The sequence below is a fragment of the Camellia sinensis genome, chromosome 1 (assembly GCF_055761805.1).
Source record: "Camellia sinensis isolate YWXY chromosome 1, ASM5576180v1, whole genome shotgun sequence".
NCBI classification, from domain to species: Eukaryota; Viridiplantae; Streptophyta; class Magnoliopsida; order Ericales; family Theaceae; genus Camellia; species Camellia sinensis.
In genome coordinates, this window is record NC_138961.1 from 101,915,581 (window position 1) to 101,925,988 (window position 10,408).

Genomic DNA, 10,408 nt, shown 5'->3' on the forward strand with positions numbered 1-10,408 from the left:
AAAATATAATTTTCATGAAAAAATTTTAAAAAAAAATTACTAAATACCAAAACTACAAAAAAAAAAAAAAAAAAAAAAGAAGAAGAAGAAGAAAATTCAGTATATTTTTCGTATTTTTGTGTATTTATTAATTTTTGAAATATTTTTTCACAAATATTTTACTTTTTAGATACATCTAAGTAAGGTGCATCTAAACAAGTAAAAAAAATGCTTAAAAATTTTAAAATATTTACTAAAAACAAAAAAAAAACTCAATTTTCAGAAAGTTAAATTCAAAAAATTAAAACCAAATACATTGATCATTATTATTTTATTTGACTTTGTGTGACCCGTTCCGTAATTTTTTGAGCTTTCATTATTTTTGACTTCCAAATATTAATCTATATATAAACTTATTTTTTGAATCTTATTTAATCCGTTCATATTTAATTAATTTGATTCATATTTAATTATATAAATGGCGAGAACACCTTGAGTCCACTAAATTATATAAATGATGAAAACCAAAGCGAGAATAAATAGCACGTGCCTCCATCTAGTAACTGGATAAGTAGGGGAGTTTTGGCGGTTATTATTTATAGTACCATTGGCATAACTCAATATGATTTTGGAGTTGAGAAATGCACTCTTCGTATAAAATATTGACACTGATTTTGAAATTTTGCAAAATTATTTCTTTTATGTCTTAAACTTGGAAATTGTAGATTTTGTTAGAACTTGGAAGATGATGAAATCTTCAAATCTATACTTATGTATCACACTCGCATCATGATCATATCTATTGTCAAGGCATATTTCATAAGTTTAAGAATTTTTTTACCGGACTTCGATTCATCCCTTTGTGAAAATAATTTTTCAGGTGTTGATGATTGGATTATGATTTTGATTGGCCATAGATATGGATGTGAGCAAAAGCTCCTTGTTGCTTGGCTTTTGAGCCTTACTTGTTTGGCCGTGTGCGTTTTTGTAGAAAGGTTGAACCCTATTTGAATGACTGTAGCGCAAGGGGCATTTAAATATTGTAGATTATAAATGTTGTATCTCATGTCATATTTATAAAATAATGTAATTGTCAAGAAATTGGAAGTAAGGTCATGGGTTGAATGTTGCATTTCGGAGAGCAGGTTATGGGTTTCTAATCCTTAAGTATTTCATTGTACATGTAATGCCCCAACGCTGAGACTATAAATTATCCAACATGGTAGAGAAATGCATAAAACATCAACCAAATACTGCACAAGTCTCACAAAGTTCTCTTTCATATTGAACTATAAATTCAGAGCTTACAAAATACATAATAGTCATCACAATTCAACAAGTTAGAGAAAACAAGGTAATTACCCCATGGGCTTACAAATTTAAACATGGCCTTCATCAAAACAAAAGGGCCCATGATTTCCAAGACAAGATAAGAATTCAACAATTTAATTACAACTTCAAAAGATCTTTAAGTTTAAAACAAAAAAGGATGGTCAGCTTTATTGCGATGGTTGCAATTCACCAAGTCCTAAAATTTTGTTAACTAGAAATGAGTAATTGCCTAATAGAGAATATATTTAACCAAGTATATAAATATTTGATTTAAAGTATGCATAGCCAATTCCCTTGCCCATGAACATTTAATTATCCAACTTCATATTCCAGTGCACATTATTCAACTAAATTCCACATTTCTCGGTCCTCACACAGATGACCAATAGGCACCTCAATCTTCCACATTTATTGTCCTCATATGATCAAACACGTGAACACCTCAAACATTCTCACATTTGTCGTCCTCACACAACCGGGCAAGTGGGCACCTTAATTTCCCTACGCGGGTAAAACCATAGCGCACAAACAGCAACGCTCCAAAACTCAACTTTCATCTCAACACAAGAAGTCCCAATACATTTCCAATTATTAATTTCTCTTCCATTACCAATCATGACCCATGTTATTAGAGATTCACAAGAAATTTAGGGCTTTTCCTTTTAGTCTCTTATTTTCCAAGATCATTGATGTATACATTTTTTTTCATAATTCTTAGGACAAAACTCTTTATTGCCATTAATGTCCATATATGTATATCTATATATCATCCATTCCAAAGTATTTTTAGATCGATTTTAAAATCTGCTATCCCAAACAGACAGCTCGAGCAAACTTTTTATTGCTCAAGTGAAGTGCACAAAATCAAAGGGACTGCTCGAGCCAACAATACACCGCTCGAGCGATAAACACAAGGTCCCAAAAATTTTGTAGAACTATAATGAAAATACTGGGAGCCTCATTTCTACGCTCGAGCGACTACCTTATCACTCGAACGGTCTCGCCTACAACAAGTAAGATACTAGGAGCTTTGCATTACCGCTTGAGCAACCGATTTACCACTTGAGTGATCACCTAGAACAGATTGTTACAACCTACCCCTTTTAAGGAATTTCATCCTCAAAATCTTGTGTATGAGTTTGAAGCGATAGTCACTAGTCTTTCTCGCTTTGTACCCGAGCTTGTAGCGATGGAGAAGCGCCGATTCTTGGAATTCAAGAAGAGGTTGAAGCTAAAAATTTTGATAAAGGTGGAGGGTAACATCATTAGGGATTATGACCAGTTAATAGAGGTTGTAGCACACATGAAGATCATAGTGGAGGTAGAGGAAGCAAGATAGAAGTTGAAGAGATTGGGGTATTCGGAATCTCAAGGTGATTCAGGGTCCTTTAAGAAGTCTAGGGGTTCGTCATCTTTTTAGTTACCACCATAGCAGACAAAGTCTTCAATTCTTGTGATTGATGGAAGTTCTAGGAACATGGGTCAAACCGTGGCGCATGTTATTGATATGGGCAACTGGGTCACAAGGTTTTTGAGTGTGGATAGAAGGGTAGGCCACAATTTCAGTCGGCTTGTTCTCAAAGCCAATCTCAGAATAGGAGTTAGGCACTATCTTGTTATTAGTGAAGTTAGACGGGGCATTTGAATAAGTTTTGCCCACAAAGGGTAGGGTCAACTAGTGTATCGAAATCTCGCCAGTTAGGAGGTTTCCAGGCAGGTCAGGGGTAGAGCAGTCTCATCAGCCGGTTCAGTTAGGCTAGGCATCCAGAGTAGTGCACGGGGCCACATCTGCACAATCTATGCAATAGGCTTACATTCTAAGAGGTGACCTAGGAGAGCAGAGGCCAAAAGGAAGGGTGTATGCCGTCATCACATTTGAACAATCTTCAGGACCATCCATTGTGAGATGTACTTATCTTGTCTTCAATAATTGGGCTATTGATAGACATCAGGGCATCACATTCATTCATATCTTCTGCATTCGCATCGATTTTGGGGTTAGAGGTGGACCAATTAACATCTCCGCTTATGGTAGAGTCACTAGTTGGGGGTAGAGTTGTGTTGGACAAAGTATGTCGTAATTGTGAGACAGAGGTTGTCGGGCGTTGACTTTTGTTTGATATTGTGGTGTTAGACATGTCGATTTTTGACATCATCTTAGGCATGGATTAGTTGTCTACTTATCAGGCCATTATAGATTGTCATCATAGGAGAGTTACTATCATGACTCGAACCCGTCCCTATGGATTAAGGACATAACCGGCCAGTAATCATGAGATTACCTACGGCCTCAAACCAAGTCAGACATTTTACCAATAGAGTTAAGGGGCCAAAACGGAAACAACTTAAAACTTTGTCTATCGAGATGTGCGTACATGGCACATCATAACATTTCACATACATTTGTTAATAACTCACATCAAAAGGAAAATAACTCAAAGTTCTATACAAACAGGATCATTCAAGTCTAAGTCAGTCAAACCCAAAGTTTATATACAAAGGTGATCCAACGTTTTCGCCAATATAGCAAAATTATAGCAAAAGAACAAAAGAGGTGAAGATAAGTCTCATGCGTGAGACATTTGGGCTAACTCTTCAAAATCTTGATTGTTTCTCACATATTTCACCGAGGCTGGGTTTGGACATCTCTTGGCTCACCTACATACTCATGAATGAGTGTGAGCGAAAGCCTAGTGAATAATATCAAATAAAGAAAGTACACGAATGAGATTCACATATATCAAACGGTCTTAGGCCCATTTAGAATTCTATTTAGTGCGTTGTTTAGTACATTAGGCGATTCAAGCCTGAACATATCAAACGGCCCCTGGCCCACTTCGTTCCTTAACAAACGGCCTCAAGCCCAAATCATTGATGTCCGACGGCCTTTGGCCCAATCATTCATATCAAACGGCCTTCGGCCCAATCATTCATGTCAAACGGCCTTCGGCCTAGTCATTTGTGTCTAACAGCCTTTAGCCCAACCATATGGCATAACAAATATTTGCCCACAATTCAATTTAGCAAACTTATAAGACTTATATGGAAATAAGCAATTGGACAAATAACATACTTCAAATATATTTACTAAGATATTACTCACAGTGTTCTGCCGATGGATTTGCCCTCGTGCTTGACCCTACACATTTCATGAACATAATGGGTCACAAACAATTCAATCCATTCTTAATTCATACATCCCTCTTAGGCTTCTTTCTTATCCTTTTAACTCATTCACAATGCTTAATGTATGCCTAAGAGTGCTTTGAAGTGAAAGAGAACGGAAAATGAAACACAGAACACCTTTACAAAATTTCTGAAACAGGGGACCCCGCTCGAGCGGACCGCCATGGTCTGCAAAAGTACTGGTTGCCTCATATTCACGCTCGAGCACTAATTCGGACACTCGAGCTGAGGGTTAAACATATGCCTTGGATGCTCGAGCGTGATTATGAGGTAACCAGTACTTTTGCAGACCATGGGGGTCCACTCGAGCGGCGGAACCCACGCTCGAGCGGGACCCCCGTTTCAGAAATTTTGTAAAGGTGTTCTGTGTTTCATTTTCCGTTCTCTTTCATTTCCAAGCACTCTTAGGCATACATTAAGCATTGTGAATGAGTTAAAAGGATAAGAAAGAAGCCTAAGAGGAATTTATGAATTAAGAACGGATTGAATTGTTTGTGACCCATTATGTTCATGAAATGTGTAGGGTCAAGCACGAGGGCAAATCCATCGGCAGAACACTGTGAGTAATATCTTAGTAAAGACATTTGAAGGATGTTATTTGTCCAATTGCTTATTTCCATATAAGTCTTATAAGTTTGTTAAATTGAATTGTGGACAAATATTTGTTATGCCATATGGTTGGGCCAAAGGCCGTTGGACAAAAATAACTGGGCCGAAGGCCGTTTGATATGAATGATTGGGCCAAAGGCCATTTGATATGAATGATTAGGCTGAAAGCCGTTTGATATGAAAGAAAAGGCCGAAGGCCGTTTGACATGAATGATTAGGCCAAAGGTTGTCGGATACCGTTTGACATGAACGATTGGGCCAAAGGCCGTCAGACACCGTTTGACATGAACGATTGGGCCAAAGGCCGTTAGACACCGTTTGACATAAATGATTGGGCCAAAGGCCGTTGGACATCAATGATTTGGGCTTGAGGCCGTTTGTTAAGGAACGAAGTGGGCCAGGGGTCGTTTGATATGTTCAGGCTTGAATCGCCTAATGTACTAAACAACGCACTAAATAGAATTCTAAATGGGCCCAAGGCCATTTGATATATGTGAATCTCATTTGTGTACTTTCTTTATTTGATATTATTCACTGGGCGCTCACACTCATTCATGTGTATATAGGTGAGCCAAGAGATGTCCAAACCCAGCCTCGGTGAAATATGTGAGAAACAGTCAAGATTTTGAAGAGTCAGCCCAAATGTCTCACGCTTGAGAGTTGTCTTCGCCTCTTTTGTTCTTTTGCTATAATTTTGCTATATTGGTGAAAATGTTGGATCACCTTTGTATATAAACTTTGGGTTGATTAACTTTGACTTGAATGATCCTGTCTGTATAGAACTTTGAGTTATTTTCCTTTTGATGTGAGTTTTTAACAAATGTATGTGAAATGTTATGATGTGCCATGCAAGCACAGCTCGATGGACAAAGTTTTAAGTTGTTTCCGTTTTGGGCCCTTAACTCTGTTGGTAAAATGTCTGACTTGGTTTGAGGCCGTAAGTAATCTCATGATTACTGGCCGGTTATGTCCTTAACCCATATGGACGGGTTCGGGTCATGACAGAGTGGTATCAGAGCACGAGTTAGTAACTCACACACTTGTCCAAATGAGCAATATGCATGTAGAAAAGATCTAGGATGCATTCATGTGATAAATATGAATTGGAAAACATCAAGAATATGCTTAAATGTTTCAAATTGAACAATTATGTGCTATAAGTTTTGTGATTTGTTTGCATTGCAAATTATTTGAATGTGTGTGCTCTTTCGTATATGCGTACTTGTGAAACTTTTGTATAAAGAATAATGCAAGTCTAATCAGATGCTGAGAACAAGGGGTGATGAAATAGAGGAGTCTTCTACTGCCAGAATGGTTAGAATGGAAAGATTGATTCAGGAAATGGCAAAAACATTGAGGCAACAACAGCAGTGGCAACAACAATGGCAACAACCACACCCTCCGTCTCCTCCCCCAGTACCACCTGTTCAAGATAATCAGAATGATGACCGAATAATAGCTCTCACCAAAGAGTTTAAGAAAATGAAACCGCCACAGTTTCATGGGGGATAGATCCGTTGAAGGCTGAAGCATTGGTTCTTGGCATTGAAAAGCTATTTGAATTGTTTTCTTGTTCAGAGACACAGAAAGTATTGCTAGCCACTTTTACTCTTGAAGATGAGGCAAGAAGGTGGTGGATGCTAATGCTTGAAAACAATAAGGATATTGGTTGGGCATGGTTCTTGGAGATTTTCTATGACAAATACTTTCCACAGTGTGTCCGTCACAAAAAGGTGTCAGAATTTATGGAACTTAAACAAAACAACATGACTATAGCTGAGTATGAGGCCAAGTTCACTGAATTGGCTAGGTTTGCACCGTATGTGGTCGACACCGACTACAAAAAAGCGAGACATTTTGAAGGGGGACTCTGGGATGATATTCTCGAAAAAGTGAATGTTCTCAAATTGGAGACCTATATTGAAGTGTTAGACCGGGCCATAATATCTGAAGCTAACATAGCCAGACAAGCTAAATCGACAACTGACTGGAAGGGTAATAAAAGACAAGGCTTCTTTTCGAAGAAGAAATTTTCAAAGAAGCAAAATATAGGCTCCTCAAGTACTTCTAATTCTTCTCGAGATACATCTCCTATGTGCAACATTTGTAGTAAAAGGCATCGCGGAGTTTGTTACTGTGTGTCGGGAGCCTGCTTTAAATATGGTAAAACAGGGCATATGGCCAGAGATTGTAATCAGAATAGTGGAAAATTAGCTGCTAGCTCAACAACATCCATCTCGAAACTGGGAAATACTATAAGATCTATTATCGTTGGGGATACCGTGAGGCAATGGAGAGTTTTTGTGCTTGTTTCGGGCGATACACGGAACGCTGAAGCCGTTGTCTCAGGTACTATCTCTGTATGTAATCAGGATGTTTTTGTGTTAATTGATTCTGGATCAACACACTCTTTTGTAACTTGTGCATTTGCATCTTGACTGAGTAGACCCTTAGAACCATTGCCATATTTGCTATGTGTGTGTGCTCCATCTGGGGAATCTATGTTGTGTGCATCTGTATATCGATTTTGTGACATGTGTGTTGGGAATGCTATTCTATATGTAGATTTGTCGTACTTGAACTTTAGGCATTTCGATGTAATTTTGGGCATGGATTGGTTAATTAAATATTGTGCCACCATTGATTGTGTAACGAAACGGGTTGTGTTTAGACCACCAGAACAGGAAGAAATTTTGTTTGTGGGTAACAGGGTAGTGCCTTCACCTTATTTAATATCTGCAATGAAAGCATGTAAATTGATCAGGAAAGGGTGCCAAGGTTACTTGTGTTATGTGCTATCTGAATAATCTGTGAATGTTGAATTGAGTAGTATCCCTATTGTTAGTGAATTTCCAAATGTGTTCCCAGATGAATTGCCAGGGGAATTGGTAGACAGGAAGATAGAGTTTACTATTGAAGTTATGCCAGGCACTCAGCCTATTTCTAAAACTCCCTACAGAATGGCTACTGTTGAAATGAAAGAACAATTGCAGGACCTACTTGATAAAGGGTTTATTCGACCTAGTACTTCACCATGGGGTGCACCAGTGTTATTTGTGTAAAAGAAAGATGGAACCTTGGGCTTGTGTATTGACTATCGAGAACTGAACAAGGTAATAATAAAGAATAAGTATCCTCTACCTCGTATTGATGACTTATTTGTCCAGTTACAGGGATCACAGGTGTTTTCCAAAATTGATTTGAGATCCGGATATCACCAATTGAAAGTAAAGGCAGAAGATGTTTAGAAAACAGCATTTAGAACGAGGTATGGTCACTATGAATTTCTTGTTATGCCATTTGGGGTAACTAATGTTCCTGCAGCGTTTATGGACCTAATGAACCGAATTTTTAAGACCTGCCTTGATGAATTTGTTGTCGTTTTTATTGATGACATCTTGATATATTCAAGGAACAGACTTGAACATAAACAACATCTGAGGACTGTTTTGCAAATACTTAGAGAAAATAAATTATTTGCCAAACTAAAGAAATGTGAATTTTGGTTAGATGAAGTTATCATCTGTCACGACCCAAACCCGCCCCCATGGGTTAAGGATGTGACCGGCCAGTAACCCTAAGATTACCTACGGCCTCAATCAAAACAGACTAAGACATCAGAGTAAAGGGGGCCAAAAGGGAAGCAGAATTTGAAAACTTTGTCCATAGAGCCATGCTTATATGCACATCAACAGACCATATTCTGTCACGTTAATAACCCACGTCAAAAGTATAGTTTCACAAAGTCCATTACAGACAGGATCATCCAAAACGAGTCAACCTATGGCAGACTAATTACAGACAGATATACATAAAGTCCTTGCCGGCAAGGCAAAATATAATTACATAACAAAAGGGCAAGGCAAGTCTCAAAAGTGAGATGCAAGGCTGACTTCCACAAAACTCAGACTTTTCCTAGCAGACTTCATTGGGGTTGGGCTTGGACTTCTCTTGGCTCACCTACAAACACATGAATGAGCGTGAGCGATAGCCCAGTGAATAATATCAAACACAGAAGTCATATAAACAATATGTACATTATACGGAGTCTAGATCAAGTGACTGTAGTTCTAACATGTTGGCCTTTGGCCCATTCTGATTTGCATCTACGTCAAAACGGCCTTTGGCCCACTCATTCATGTCAAAACGGCCTTTGGCCCATCCAATTATGCCAAAACGGCCTTTGGCCCATTCATTTACATCAAAACGGCCTTTGGCCCATTCATTTATGTCAAAACGGCCTTTGGCCCATTCATTTATATCAAAACGGCCTTTGGCCCATTCATTTACATCAAAACGGCCTTTGGCCCATTCATTTATATCAAAACGGCCTTTGGCCCATTCATTTATGTCAAAACGGCCTTTGGCCCATTCATTTACATAAAAATGGCCTTTGGCCCATTCATTTATGTCAAAACGGCCTTTGGCCCATTCATTTACATCAAAACAGCCTTTGGCCCATTTATGCATTCATATCGGACTTACGTCCACAATCCCAATTAGCAGTTCATAAAGCTTAAAAAAATGGGGTAAACAATTGGACATTCACAAGCATTCAAATATCGATATTACTCACAGTGATCGGCTTGTGGATTTGCCCTGGAGCTTGACCCTACACATTTCATGAACACAAGAGGGTCACTAACAGTTCAATCCATTCTTTAATTCACGTATTCCTCTTTAGGCTTTATTCTTATCTCATTAACTCATTTACGCCATTTAACACATGCCTAAGAGTGATTACAAGTGAAACAGAATGGAAAACGAAACACAGAATGCATGAACGAAATTTCAGAAAACAGGGTCCCCGCTCGAGCGTGGACTTACCCGCTCGAGCGGACCCTTAAGGCCTGTAAAAGTACTGGTTGCATGAAAAATACGCTCGATAGGGCGCTCGAGCGGAAGGCCTGTCAAAATAGCTCCCACGCTCGAGCGTCAACTTCCCCACTCGAGCGGTAACCATGTCTGCAGAAAATGCTGGGAGCTCGATTTCTTCGCTCGAGCGTCACTTCACCCGCTCGAGCGGACATCGAAAATCTGGGTTTTCCAGATTGAGTTCTTGAGCTCCATCTTGACATTCAAAGGCTCTAAATGCCTGATTTCGGTCCAAACTTCGCATAATCATGTATTAACATGGTACAAACATAGAATTACAACATATTGAAGCTCAATTTCATAATTTATTTACATGCATGGCTCATTTTCCACCAATTCATTACCAATGTAACCATTTCATGCATTCAAAGCTTCTACTTCCATGGATTGTACATGCATGTGACATATAACCTTCATCCTCATCTCA